General features: G+C 47.6%; 1 protein-coding gene across 2 annotated transcripts in view; it reads left to right on the top strand.

Annotated features, from left to right (window-relative positions):
* Positions 1 to 14,898, top strand: part of TESPA1 (thymocyte expressed, positive selection associated 1) — a 94,830-nt gene extending 79,932 nt beyond the window's left edge. For both annotated transcript variants that reach the window (XM_033938382.1, XM_033938383.1), the window contains one exon: positions 13,728 to 14,898. The gene's annotated coding sequence lies outside the window, so the exon portion shown is untranslated. The remainder of the gene's footprint in view (positions 1 to 13,727) is intronic.
* Positions 14,899 to 15,314: the final 416 nt, after the last annotated feature.

Here is a 15,314-nt window from a genome sequence, read left to right as displayed (position 1 = left end):
TTCCCCTCCCCAAACCCACCCACCCTGGATGTGTAAGGAAGTCAGATAAAAAGAAAGGTACATGAGAGTTATTGTGACTCAATAAATGCAGTCAATGGGCTCCACACCATTTTGAATGCGTTACTATATCCCAATATCAGCTCAACAAACCAAAACCCTAAAGACCGTTTAGCCAATTCTTTATTTATATTACTATATTCCAAACATTCCACGTTCATTCTTTCATACTTGCAACTGGAACATAAGTGTGCTGAAACATAGCTGTGTCGAGTGCTGTGTTATGACAGTATGATTGTTAATCAATTGATCTGACTTGTACATCTTGGACTCTTTTCTTTCCTTTTTGCTGCTACTCTCCCACTGATACTCCATAGCCTCAAATGCAGCTAACACGGCGAGCCTGCTTGAGCAGGAAAATAGCTTACATACTTTGCTTCGAGCTCAGATCTGGAGAAAAGCAAGCAATTAAATGTAAAATCTAAATCCTAAATTAGTCTCCTAGCTGCTAGTGCTGGATTATAATGAAGCAGGTGCTGAAAATATGCACAGGGCTTCCAAATTAGACCTGACCCATATTTACCTCCGCTTCTTCAAGCTTTTTCCTGTGGGTAAAGTACATGTGGTATTCACAACATCCATACTTTTACTCTCTGAAAGGAAGAACTGTTTCAAAGGGAGTTTCCTATATAATGTGTCATTTTTTTCTCCTATTTTATGCCAGGTTTCAACAGGTGTGCATGCTCACAGAATACTAGTTTAGCGCAGATCTTCTTGGTGCCTGATTTTAGGCACCATTTACTGTCCGTCCCCGTCCCCGATTGATCCTAGGCTGGGGCAATAGGGCTCCTTCTGAACCTTCAATCATGAGCCTGAGTCTTGCCACTATGTGTCATGATTATGCAGTGCCTCTGAATGCTAGGTATGGACAGCCCAAAACATTTTGTTTCGTTTCCGGTGTCTTTTACAACATTTATTATGCCCATTAAAAAAAAAAAAAAGTCTTCCTGCCCCAACCAGCTGAGCGGCAGGAGGCTATTCGGGCTTCTCCTGCCAATTCTGTGCATGTGTCGGTCACTTTTCCAATGAGTGATTGGATGGGATTATGGTGGATCTCCGTGAAACTCATTTGCATACATAAATTGATTCGACATCGATCGTCATTTTGAAATGAGACAATATGCTGGCACTACAGCGACCCGATGGATTTTACTGGCGATATTAGAGAATCTGGCTCTTACTCCCCAGAGGAATATCTGGTATGAAGGGCTTTACTTTGGTTGGAATGTCAACAGCGGTTAAATAACAGCTCCGATAAACTCTCTCTTGCAGTCCTGACAATTCTCCTAGGACAAGCAGGATGAGTCAGCCACACATGGGTGTTGTCCCAACACCTCCCAATTTGCAGATAAGCTCTCCAATAGCTCAGAGAGATTTTTTTTTTTTTTTTTTTCTCTGAGCATGTGCAGTGCCCGGGCCCCACTGGGCATGCCCGAGCCCTACCCATTTCCCCCTGCTTCCCCCTAATCCCCAATCTTTAGTTTCCGCCCGTTCCCATCGGTCGGATTTTTCTACAGCTCTCCATTACAACTTTTCTACTCATCAACTTGAAGATGCCTGAATCATCTAAAGAAACAACTGGGATGCAGGAGGAGGATGAACACACTGGATCCTCATGAATTGTGCGCCCACTGATTGGATCCGGCGCTCGAGGTTTCCGTGTGGCTTGCATTGTGCGCACATGTCACCACGTGCACGCAAGCTAAGGAAGAGGGCACTGAGAGACTTCATGAAGAGAAGTGAGGCCCGAGAATCTTCCTCCAGCAGCCATCCTCATCGGAGCGTAGCAGCGGGGGATCCACAGACGAATCTGGTGAGGAGCCTCCAGGACATCCTGGCTCAGTCAACCCCCCCGTCTGCAACTTGCCCGGCGAGAAATCTCTCCCGGAGGTCCTGCATGCTGTCGCTAGCCGCCAGCCCCTGCAGGAAGCCGATAGGAGTCTCACCAGACCGAGAGATCTCTCCAGGAGTTCCTACATGTTGCTGCTTACAGCCAGGCATGAAGAGAAGTGAGGCCCGAGAATCTTCCTCCAGCAGCCATCCTCATCAGAATGCAGCAGCGGGGGATCCACAAGCTACAGTGGCAAGGAGCCTCCAGGATGCCCTGGCTCAGCTAATCCCCCCGCCTGCACTTGGCCCGGTAGAGAAATATCTCCCGGAGTCCCTGCATGTTGCCGCTTAGAACCAGTCTCTGCAGGGCAGCCGATAGGAGTCTCGCCAGACCGAGAGATCTCTCCAGGAATCCCTGCATGTTGCCACCTACAGCCATCCTCTGCAGGGCAGCCGATAGGAGTCTTGCATGCTGCTGCATATATCCACAGCCTCTGCAAGCAACAGATCGGGGCTTTCACCCTCCAGACGGCATGCTGCCTCTTACAGCCAGCCTCTGCAGGGAGCCGATTGGGGTTCAAAGGTAAGTCCTATCTGCTTGTTTTTGAGAAAACCTCTGATAATCTGTTGCAGCCCCGAGGGCTCTGCCCCACCCTCCTCCCATTCTGAATTTAAGGAGAAAGAATCTCCCATGCTTCTTTCCCTTGGAGGGGACCTGCAGACCTCTCCCCCCAGTAGGAGACATGCTGCCCCAGAGTTCAGCTTATAAAGGACATGCTGAAAAAAAAAAAAACAACAACTCGATGTTTCTTTCCCTCTTGGGGTCCTGCAGAGTCTACAATTCACACCTTTCCCACCCTGCCCCCCTCCCCCTCTCATGTTGGGAACGAGGAGTCTGCCTTTCTCAGCAGGGTGCTGATATCTTCAGAGATGCGGCATGTCAGACCATGCCTCTCCAAAGGTGGGGGTTTGAAACTCCTCAGTCTAAAAAGCTGTTTGCTCTTCATAAAACCTAGGCAGAGTGCTTTTCCAGCTAGCATGAGGGACTCTGTACTATTCATGATTTCTATAGCACTGAAAGGCATATGCAGCGCTGTACAGTTTAATATACAATAGGCAGTACAGCAGCAGAAGCCCACTCAAGAGGCATTATCACTCCTCTTTCTCTGCCTCCAGGCACAGTAGGAAACGCAGCCAGTAGCACTGGCACAGATGAAGGGGTGCATCCTGCCCCTTCTCTGCAGGCTCTCCCCCCCTCTCAAGAAGGACAGAGAAGGACGGTGGGGTACATGGAGCCACCCAACCAGTCAAGTGGAGCAGCACATGAACCTGCGAACCAACAGGGGTGGGACCAGCAGCCACAGTTAATCCTCCTGCTGACCCACTCCTCTCTCAGCGGGCTACACTCCCCACTATGTCCCCCTTTAGAGGGAGCCACGCACAACAACATGGCGCGGTTCAGCGGCATGCCATGCACCCAAGCAATGGAGGAACAAGCTACACACCAGCCTCCAGCCACGCCCCGAGTCACCACCCACAAAAATAAATAAATATTTACTAAAAAAAACAACAAAAAAACCCCACAAACGAGGACTCCCCCCAAGTCCCTCCAGAAACTCACAGCCTTTTTCAAGATCCACGTGGGTGGACAACAAGTACCCAAGACAGAGTACTACAAGGCCTGAACTACCAGTACCAGTACTTCACGCAGGCAGTGGCGATTCCAGTCCACAAGAACCTCCTGGACTGCAGAGACAAGATTTGGCTGACTCCCTCCTCAGGGCAACCAACATCAAGGAGACTGGGATTGAATTACCAGATCTTTCCAGCCCAGGGATTCGACAACCCGCAGCAGAGATACATGGACATTGCGGTAGCTTAAGAGAAACAGGGCAGCACGAGCCCCCCTCCAACCCCCTTCAGGGAAGGACCTGAAAAACCCTGGTTTCCACGGGGAAAAAGACCTTCGAGGGCGCAATGCTGAGCGCACGAATTGCTGCGCTCCAGTTCCAGATGCGGCTTTATCAGGAGGCCAGTGAGAGGAAATAAATAAATAAAATAAAATAGAGACTCCAGCTCACAATTGAGCCAGTCCACACTGGCAGCAGTCTGTGCCCCAGCGCTCGCAACAGTAACATAACTGCTACGCAAACAAGCACCGTCCGAGGGGCAGGGGCATCCAAGGGCAGCCCTCTCCCCAAGACAAAAACAGAACCTTGATCACCCTCTGGCCCAGCAGGATCAGATTGTCTGCGAAGGCTTGGCCCAGGATCACCATCGACCAGTGGGCCCTCAGCATCATCAAGCAGGGATTCCGAATTCGTCTCCACTCCCGCCCCCCCCCTCCCCCGAGTGGGCGGGGCACCCTCCATCTGATGACCCAACTTTCCTGCAGCAAGGAGAGGACCTGCTTCGGCAGAATCAATAGAGGCGGTGACGAACAGAGGAGATCACCAAGGGGTTTCTACTCCAGGAACCCCCGCGTCACCATGGACAAGGACAATGCTCGTTCCTGGATCTCTGTAAGCTCAACAGATGCATACACAAGGTCCAGACGCACTCTCTGGGTACAGTCTTGGCCCTGTTACAGCCCGAGTATTGGCTAGTATCCCATGCACCCAGCCCACAGGAGGCATCGTCGCTTCTAAAGCCAAGACAGACGCCTCCAGTACAAGGTCCTGCCCCTTGGACTCTCAACGGCTCCAAGAGCATTCACAAAGTGCGTGGCAGTGGCACATCCTCGCCTTCAAGGGGTGCGCGTCCTATCTTATCTCGACAGCTGGCAGCCCCGTCAACCACCATAACCCTCCTCCAAGAACTGGGGTTCCTCATCAACTACATGAAATCCCACCTGATACCCACCCAGGGGATATCGTTCATCTGGGCAGTCATCAACACCACGCAGACCAAGGCCGTCCTACGGGACTACCAGATCGACGCCATGACATCCCTGGCCCAGTGCATCCCTGCCAGCAGCTCATCGTCAGCACACTCCGGTCTTTGTTGTGCAGCACACCAGACTACTCACGTGATCCCTGAAAGGGCACCTCAGACGTCACTGGGACCAGTGTACCCGACCTCTGACTACCCACCTACTGGAGCTCAGGGCCTTAGGGAATGCCCTCAAAACCTTCAAACAGGCAGGGCAGTCCTCACCCAAACAGAAAACCAGGTGGCCTTGCACTATATCAACAAACAGGGAGGGACAGGGTCGACCTCGCTATGCAAGGAAGCTTGCCACATGTGGGAGTTCTCCAACTCCATTCAATGCCCCATCCAGGCAACTTACCTCCTGTGGGAGCAGAACGACCTGGCAGAAAGACTCAGCCACCAGCTGGATCCCGATGAGTGGTGTCTCAACCCAGCGGCGATGAAGAAGATCTTCAGCACCTGGGGCACACCGAGCATCGACCTGTTTGCAACCGAACCGAACTCAAAATACTCGACCTTCTGCGCAAAGAGATCAACCCATCGCCGTCTCAGCCCCGACGGTCTGTCTGTGAGTTGGAACACCCTAAGTCCTGCAGAAGATTCTTCAGGACAGAGCAACAGTGATCATGATTGCCCTGTTTGGGCTCCTGCAACCATGGTTCCCGTTCCGGCAAGGGATAGCGGTTCACCCACCTCTCCCCGCTCCCGATCAGTGCAGTTCTCATTACACAACGCGGGAACCTTACCCTCCACCACGACCTGCGATCCTTAGCCCTGACCGCATGGATGATAAGAGGATGAACCTACCACAAGATGTGGAGCACACTCTTTTGGCAGCCAGAAGACCTTCAACCAGAAAACGCTATGGGTTGAAAGGGAGAAGGTCCCGCTACCAGTGCACAGACACGCAGCGAGACCCCTACAACTGCCCCATACCGGACATCCTGCAGTACATACTGAGCTTATCTCAGGGGGACCTAAAACCCACTTCCATCAAGGTCCACCTAAGTGCAATCACGGCATACCACGCTGGCCTAGACAGCAAACCAGTGTCGAGGCATCCAATAATCACAAAATTTCATGAAGGGACTGTCCAATCTGCACCCACCGGCCAGACCACCACCGCCCGGATGGGACCTCAACTTGGTGCCGCATCATCTCACCTCGACCCCTTCAAACCTTTGGGGGAGGCAGATCCCGTATTCCTGGCTGGGAAAACCCTGACCATCGTGTCTACCGACACACTCCCTCATGAGAACAGGGTGGTACCCAGAACCCACCCCCGATTCTTGCCGAAGGTGGCTTCAGCGTGCCTCCCGGCACTCTACATCTCCCCACAGGGATGCACACTGCCACCTCAGCAACACCTCCTGGACTGTGTGCGGGCCCTGACTATGCAGCAGATTAGACAAGCCTCAATTGTTCGTCTCCTTCGACCAAAACAGACCAGGACTTCCGGCCACCAAACGCAGGCGCTCGCGCTGGATATAAGAGTGCATCCCCTTCACCTATAGAAAAGCGCAGCATCAACCGCAGGTGGGAGCCAACGCCCACCAGCGCAGAACCATAGCCAACACAACGGCACTTCTGCACCACACCCCAATAGGGGACATCTGCGATGCAGCCACTTGGTCCTCCATGCACACCTTCACCAAGCACTACTGCCTCGACATAGCATTCCACGCTCCAAATGCATTCGGCCGAGCAGTCTTGGAAGTGGCTCTTCCCTCCCGGGAGGGACAGCAACCACTAGCACAGCCTTGACAAACACTGATCAAGTAGGGGGTTATAAATATCAACAAACACTGTTCAAGTAGGGTGTTATAGATATTGATTAAGTAGGTCTTCCAGCACTCCTTCCTAGACTGAATGTGGAATAGGCAAGTATGAATTCTCACATGCAAGTACGATTTGTCACTGTTGACCAGTTGGTTTCTCACTGTTCATTGATTGTCATTGACCAATTTCACTGTTCTGTGAGTTAAGTAGGTCTTCCAGCAATCCTGTCCAGTCTGAATGTGGAATAGGCAAGTATGAATTCTCATATGCAAGTACGAATTGTCACTATTGACCAGTTATGAATTGTCACCGTTGACCAGTTGGTTTTCTCACTGTTCATTGATTGTCATTGACCAGTTTTCGCTGTTCTGTGAGTTAAGTAGGTCTTCCAGCACTCCTGTCTAGACTGAATGTGGAATAGGCAAGTATGAATTCTCACATGCAAGTACAAATGGTCACTGTTGACCAGTTGGTTTCTCACTGTTCATTGATTGTCATTGACCAGTTCATTGTTCTGTGAGTATTATTGCTCAGTTAACACAGCACTTTATCTAAAACCTTGTTTCCACAACTTTACCTGCTTTGCCTGATTACCCTGCCCGGCTCGGCCTCCACAGCCAGGCGAGGGATGCACAAAGCGCTAAGGCGCAGGTCCAGTTGGTACATCCCTCGGCTAGGGAGTCACCCATATGTGGCTGACTCATCCTGCTTGTCCTAGGAGAAAGTGTAGTTACTTACCTGTAACGTAGATTCTCCGTGGACAGCAGGATAGTCAGCCACACAACCCACCCGCCTCCCCATACGGCCGACCCGGCCACAGCTAGGAACATCCTGGGGATTAGGGGGAAGCAGGGGGAAATGGGTAGGGCTCGGGCATGCCCAGTGGGGCCCGGGCACTGCACGTGCTCAGAGAAAAAAAAAAAAAAATCTCTCTGAGCTATTGGAGAGCTTATCCGCAAATTGGGAGGTGTTGGGACAACACCCATGTGTGGCTGACTATCCTGCTGTCCACGGAGAACCTACGTTACAGGTAAGTAACTACACTTTCTTTAATAAGGGAAGTTTTTTAGCCAGTGATTGAGAGCTTTGCAGTGGTATAGCTGCTCCATTTTCTGAGGCTTTTCCCACCCTGATAAATTGAAGATAACTAAATGATATGAACTGGGTATGTGAGGATTTTGCAAGAAACCTTTTTGATAGGTTTAGGGGCACTTGAAGAATATTGAATCTACAGTGGGGGTTTACTGTTTGGTGAGATGAAATGATAGGGTAAGCTACTAATTAAAACATTGCAATCTAGGTACTCTGGAATGAGAATTGAACTCTCTGTGTGCACTTGTGAAAAATTCATTTCGGGGTCTATTTATTAAGCTGGAAAAATAAGTTAACGTGAATTGGCAGTGGAGGAGAAGGGCACAGCCAAGAGTGGCTTATCCAAGGAATGGAGTTCTCTGGGAGGTGTATAAGGAGAGAGAAGAGAGGAGAGGTATTGAGGGGCAGCAGAATGAACACACTTGTAGGTCAGCAATAGAAACTTGAACTGTATGCGAAGGCGGATAGGGAGCCAGTGAAGTGATTTAAGAAGAGGGGTGACATGAGTGTAGCGAGGTTGGTAGAGGATGACTCGTGCAGCAGAGTTTTGTACAGATTGCAAGGGGGAGAGACGGTATTGCGGGAGACCAGTTAGAAGTAGATTGCAGTAATCCAAGCGTGAGGTTACGAGAGTGTAGACAAGGGTCTTGGTAGTGTGCTCAGAGAGGAAGAGGCAAATTTTGGTGATATTGTAGAGATAAAAGCGACAGGCCTTAGCAGTTTGTTGGATGTGTGTAGAAAATGAGAGGTCGGAATCAAAGACAACTCCAAGGTTGCGAGCAGAGGAGACTAGAACGATGACAGTATTATTGACCGAGATGGAGAAAGGAGTAGAGGGTTCAGGAGGAAAGAGGAGCAGCATAGTCTTCAACATGTTTAGTTTCAGATGACGATAGGACATCCAGGCAGCAACATCAACCAACAGGTAGAGACTTTTTCTTGGATTTTAGGTGAAATATCTAACTGCTCTCACTACATTCTCTGGCAACAAATTCCAGCGTTTAAATACATTAACTCTGTGTTAACTGCTAAGGGCAATGCTAGTAACTGCAGAACTTTATTGCAAATTAGTAAATAGGTCCAAGATTACCCCATCTGTTCTAATCACAGTAGCACCTGGTGCCTGATGCAGTTACAAGCACATGATCTCATGATTCTCTACCAGTTTTTACCAGTAGAGAGCAGCATATTCCAGCAGATGAAAAGAGACTCATGACCTTGTTGATTTGTAATATTTTTATAGCTACAATGTTCTGTCTTGTAAGGAGGGGATAGGGTGTTCCATTCATTTTACTGACCTTGTAACTAGAATAACTGTATGAACTCAATGTCAGCTTCTTATACAAACTCTTCTTTAGTCTAGACCAGGGGTAGGCAATTCCGGTCCTCGAGAGCTGGAGTCAGGTCAGGTTTTCAGGATATCCACAATAAATATGCATGAGATAGATTTGCATCTCAAGGAGGCAGTGCATGCAAATCCATCTCATACATATTCATTGTGGATATCCTGAAAACCTGGCCTGGCTCCGGCTCTCAAGGACCGGAATGGCCTACCCCTGGTCTTGACTAGTATTTCCCCAGTTGGTCCCGAGTACCCCCTTGCCAGTCAGGTTTTCAGAATATGCACAATGGATATGCATGAAAGAGATTTGCATACAATAGAGGCAGTGCAGGCAAATCAATCTCTTGCATATTCATTGTGGATAACCTGAAAACCTGACTGGCAAGAGATTACAGACTCGCTCATTCGCGGTCTTCTCCGACCACCTCTTCCTGTAGTAAAGTCGGGCTATACCAATCAGGAGCTGTGTGTCAAAGCAGCTCCTGATTGGTGTAACCCGACTTTACTACAGAAAGAGATGGTCGGAGCAGACCACGAGTGATTTTCTTTACCCGCCGGCGCTCCAGCTGCCCTATCCTGCCTCCTCTGCCTTTTGACAGGGAAAAAAAACCTCATTTGTGGTTTTTCAAAATTCGTGGGGTTTCTGAAATGGAAGCCCCGTGAATTTCAGGGGAGTACTGTACTCCAGGACTGAGGCCTAGATTCTCAAAAAAATGCATTAAAAAATGACAGGCTGCTATCACAGCCATTCTGGTAGCAAATTTTTAAAAAAGAGTCATTCGCTAAAAAAATGCTCATGTATATGAAGTTGGTGGAAAGTAGTGAAGACGTGCTAAATTTGCATGTGCCCATCTTTGGTGATAGGATTAGGTAACACATTGACGAAATGGGTTGGGAGCTGGCTTGGAGGTAGGCTCCAAAGGGTGGTGGTGAACGGCACCCCCTCCGAAATGACGGAGGTGATTAGTGGAGTACCACAGGGCTCAGTCTTGGGCCCAATCCTATTCAACATCTTTATAAGAGACTTGGCAGAAGGGCTTCGAGGTAAAATAACATTATTCGCCGATGACGCCAAACTGAGTAATGTAGTGGGCAAATGCACAACAGACGAAGATTCAGTGCCCGACAATATGATGCATGACCTACTCCTACTAGAGCGATGGTCTAGGACATGGCAACTCAACTTCAATGCCAAAAAATGCAAAGTTATGCACCTGGGCAGCCAGAATCCATGCAAGTCTTATACCCTTAATGGCGAGATCCTAGCAAAAACGGTAGCAGAACGAGACTTGGGGGTAATCGTCAGTGAGGACATGAAGTCTGCCAATCAAGTGGAGCAGGCTTCGTCCAAGGCAAGACAAATCATGGGCTGCATACGAAGGGGTTTCGTCAGTCGTAAGGCGGAAGTCATTATGCCATTGTATAGATCCATGGTGAGGCCCCACCTGGAATACTGTGTGCAATTCTGGAGGCCGCATTATCGCAAGGATGTGCTGAGACTGGAGTCGGTGCAAAGAATGGCCACCCGGATGGTCTCGGGACTCAAGGATCTACCATACGAAAAACGGCTTGACAAATTACAGCTATACTCGCTCGAGGAGCGCAGAGAGAGGGGGGACATGATCGAGACGTTCAAGTATCTTACGGGCCGCATCGAGGCGGAGGAAGATATCTTCTTTTTCAAGGGTCCCACGACAACAAGAGGGCATCCGTTGAAAATCAGGGGCGGGAAACTACGAGGTGACACCAGGAAATTCTTTTTCACTGAAAGAGTGGTTGATCGCTGGAATAGTCTTCCACTACAGGTGATTGAGGCCAGCAGCGTGCCTGATTTTAAGGCCAAATGGGATCGGCACATGGGATCTATTCACAGGGCAAAGGTAGGGGAGGGACATTAAGGTGGGCAGACTAGATGGGCCGTGGGCCCTTATCTGCAGTCTATTTCTATGTTTCTATGTTTCTATAGTGATGGGCACATGCGCAGAAAAAATGCAAAAAGAAAAACCAAAAACACAACAGCGGGAGAGATGTTCAATCTCTCCCACTGCCAACCAAACACCCCCCAGCAGCGGGAGAGATGCCCACTCTCTCCCGGTGCCAAGCCCCCCACAGCAACGGGAGAGATACTCATTCTCTGCCACACAACACTCCCTCCCCCCGACACTGACCCCTCTCCCCTATACCTTGAATTAGATGGCTGACTGGAGAGATGCCTACTTCATCTAGCCAGCTGGCCTGCCTCTTCAAAATGGGCCTTCCCTTCCCCAGGTGTACTCCTACAGGACCTGTTCTGACTGGTTACAGTTCAGAAAAATGTTAAAGACTGTACTATATGAAGAGGGTTGTTGTTTTTTTCTAAAATCTTGTTGTAGAGATACTTGCTCTATAATTCAGTGAAGATTGACAACATATAATTTCCTTCAGTTTTTGAGGTTACCTTTAGGGGGTTAAATTTATGCTTCTTGAACTTTTGCGAATGTTTATTTTGCTAACCGCTTAGTTACAGGCAGTCTAGAAGTTTTAGAAATAAATAAATAAAATAAGCAGTTAGCACACGGTAATGTGGACGTGCTAACTGATTAGTGCAGCAGGAATGCCTCCTCTTTGTCCCAGACATGCCTCCTCCAACAAAAATTTGAAAATATTTTTAACGTGCGAGTAGCATGTACAGATTTGGAACTTACAGCGCGTTGCCTGAGCGCAAGCCCCCGGTGTGGTAAGCACACACTAGGACTTAACGCCATGAAAGGTTCCCATAGTTTGTGGACAGTGTACCCCTTGGTCCCTTCCAAACTTCACCCATCTCTCCTGTCACCTCTTCCTGCTGCTGCCATGCTACTTCTGTGGGCTGATGCAGCGTAATGAGCCTACTTAGACCATTCCCACTGTCTCCCATCAGATGTAATATGGAAAGGGGAGAGGTGGGGGAGGGGCATTGGTGATCTTGGAGTGGCGCACCAGCATCTCTCCTCCCTTCTCTTAGTGATAGGCCTATCTCTTAGATGCACTACCCCTTCCCCCTGTACCTAGGGTTACCAGATTTTTTTCTAAAAAAAAAAGAAGACACGTGGGCCCCACCTTGTTCTGCCCCTGGTCCCGCCCTGTTCCTGAGAAAATGATGTAGAGTGTTGGCTTGAGCAATGGGGAGGAAACCCTGCTTGCTGTCACCAAAGACTTGAAAAGGGGGAAGTACATTTAAGAGACCTACCCCTCTATCAATGAGTTTGGGGGATACCAGGCACCTTCCCCCCTCCGCCCCAGGGACCATGCTCTCTCACTTCAGAGATCTGCTATGAAGGAAGACTGTGATAGTGAGGTCAATGATTTATATTTATCTAGTTATATACATCTCATTTTATATACTAGAACTGTAGTCAGCTCAGAATGGTTTACAGAATCAAAACCACAAAAAGCATTTTAAAAAATGACATAAATCCTTGCATTTCAATGTTTCACTTAATGGTCTATTTATTAAGCTGCATAGCATGCATTAATATTGATCTGTGGCATATTAAGTACCTGTAAATAAATAAATACCCAATTAATGTGACTTACTTGAGTTTAGCATGCATTAAGCTGCCTTAACACAGCTTTAAAGCAGAAAGTCTCAAGCCCAGGATGGTGCTAAAATTAATACATTTATTGCATTGCAAATACAAGCAAAGCAATTTATTATTATGCAAATGAGTTGGTAATCTGTGTAATTTCAAACCCCACCTTTTACTAAACCATGTTAGCGATTATTAGCACAGGGAGCTGCTTAGAATGCTCCGTGCTGCTCCTGATGCTCATAGGAACTCTATGAGCATTGGGAGCAGCGCCGAGCATTCAGTGTGGCTTCCAGCGCCTATAACCACTATCGTGGTATAGTAAAAGGGGAAGGGGGGGGGAAGTTAGTTACATCTCATGAGTTGTCGTTAACGTCTTCCCAGAGCTTCATATTTTTTTAACACATGAACCAGTGCTCCTGAGGGTTTATTAAAGGGGTCAGTATTTGTTAAAAAAAAATCTCTTTGATAACAGCACTTCCCACAGGAGGATGTTTTGCTTTTGTTTTTTCAAGGTAGATCTTTGAAGTCCTGCTCCCTTTTCTGAAACGTTGTCTTTCTCCTGGAGGGCTCTCCTGAATTCCTGTAACATCCCCCCCCCACCCCCACCAAGTCTACCTTTCCATCCTGTGAAGAATAGGTATGAATCCCAGATATTTCTGCCCCAGCAGGGCAATTCCTTAAAATAGTGAATAGTGCTGCCTGACTCCTGGCGGTACCTCAGAGAATGTTCCACTATGTTTCAGGCTGCTCTTATTTGACTACCTGACCCCTTATGGTAAGTTGCACCAACCTCCCCTCCCCCTACCCTCAGAGCTGAAAGCTAAACTTGGGGGAGGGTTGAGGGTTCTCTAGGATCTGATAACAAGAGATACTATCAAAAGTTTGTCAAAGATACCTTTTTATTTAACTTACTGTGTCACCTACAACTTAATTATCACAATTCTCTGCTCTCTATTTCAACACACCTTAATAATTCTAGTAGAAAAAGAATAAACGATTACACTAAAAAGCAATTGTAGCATTATAGAATCTAGAATATATTTAAATTGTGTGTTCTCTAAATAAAAGTTGTTCACTCTTGTTAGTGTGGGAATGTCTCTGACGTTCCTCTTTTGCCATTTCATCGTTGGTCTCTTACGTTTCAGACTTCATCCTTCGTGTGGACAGTGCCCAGTCGGACAGCAGTGGTTTTGTTGAGGACCCTGTGCCTGAATCTGCTCTACCGGTGTCAGTTCTGTAGCAAGACGTCATTCTGTTGGTTGGACCAAAGAAAGATCTGTTTTTGAATAGGAAAAGGAGTGTTCATTTGAGGCACGGATGTAACCTTGAGCAAATACTGCAAGACGGTCAGCTGCCATATTGTTTTTAAGCAATTGCGAGATGCTGCATGGAATACCATAGAGTCCAAGAATGCAAGAGAAGCAAGGACCTCACCATCAAAGAGATTTCCTCAATGAACGCATCTCCCGCAGGACTAGATCTCAAGGGAAATATCAATCTGTGTTCGGTTTATTTATTCAGTTATTTATTTATTATTCATAGTCATTTTATGATTCCTTTTTATTAAAACCTACACTGCATTTTTCCCCCCAGAAGACGGGCTTGGAGAAAGAAAGCACTTCAGTATTCAGGGTTTCTTTATAAATTAGCATACCTGGTCATAAAAAGATGTCTTCCTGGAGAAGACATAAGAGCACTAGTACTTCCAGAATTTCAAAAATAAGGGGCTTTTCTTTTAAGTTTCAATGCTGACTTAAAATGTCTTCTACAAAATACTCTGCAGAAGGAATAAGCCTTTAACATACATGACATGAAACAGAGACTGAATAACAGTGACTTTGTAGAAAGCTTGCTTGTTCCTACTCTGTGTACTGTATACTGATGAAGGCTTTGATTGCTAATGATAAACAGTTATTAAATATATTCTACAACCCTTCATGCCATTTTCATCTCTTCTCCCACGTTTGACAAAACATAGCACTGAAACTATCATCACTGCTCTCCTTAGTGAGATCTACTCAAACCTTGATGCCAAAAAGGTGGTTCTAGTAACTTCACTGAATTAGCAGCTTTTTGACTTGGTTGATCACACCCTCCTTTTTGCTTGTCTTCATGGGATTGGGCATGCGGGTACAGTTCTTGACTGGTGCACCTCCTTCCTTTCTGGTTGTTTTTTTCTGGTTGGTCATCACTCCTATACGCACTTAGAAACATAGAAACATAGAAATAGACGGCAGATAAGGGCCGCGGCCCATCCAGTCTGCCCACCCTAATGACCCTCCCCTACCTTTACCTTGTGAATAGATCCCACGTGTCGATCCCATTTGGCCTTAAAATCAGGCACACAGCTGGCCTCAATCACCTGAAGTGGAAGACTATTCCAGCGATCAACTACCCTTTCAGTAAAAAAGAACTTCCTGGTGTCACCTCGCAGTTTCCCGCCTCTGATTTTCCACGGATGCCCTCTTGTTGCCGTGGGACCCTTGAAAAAGAAGATATCTTCCTCTGTCTTGATGCGGCCCGTGAGATATTTGAACGTCTCGATCATGTCTCCCCTCTCTCTGCGCTCCACTTCATCTGCTTATCACCTTTCTTGTGTCCTTCAAGGTTCTAGTCTAGTCTGGGGGGAAGGATGTACTTTATTTATTATTCAATTGTAATTTGCTTATCTTGGTCATTTGTATTACCTTGATTGTCTTTATACTGTATGAATGGATGGGTGGGGGGAAGGG

Source organism: Geotrypetes seraphini, chromosome 3 (assembly GCF_902459505.1).
Source record: "Geotrypetes seraphini chromosome 3, aGeoSer1.1, whole genome shotgun sequence".
In the NCBI taxonomy this organism is placed as follows: domain Eukaryota; kingdom Metazoa; phylum Chordata; class Amphibia; order Gymnophiona; family Dermophiidae; genus Geotrypetes; species Geotrypetes seraphini.
This window is presented reverse-complemented; position numbering and strand designations above follow the sequence as displayed.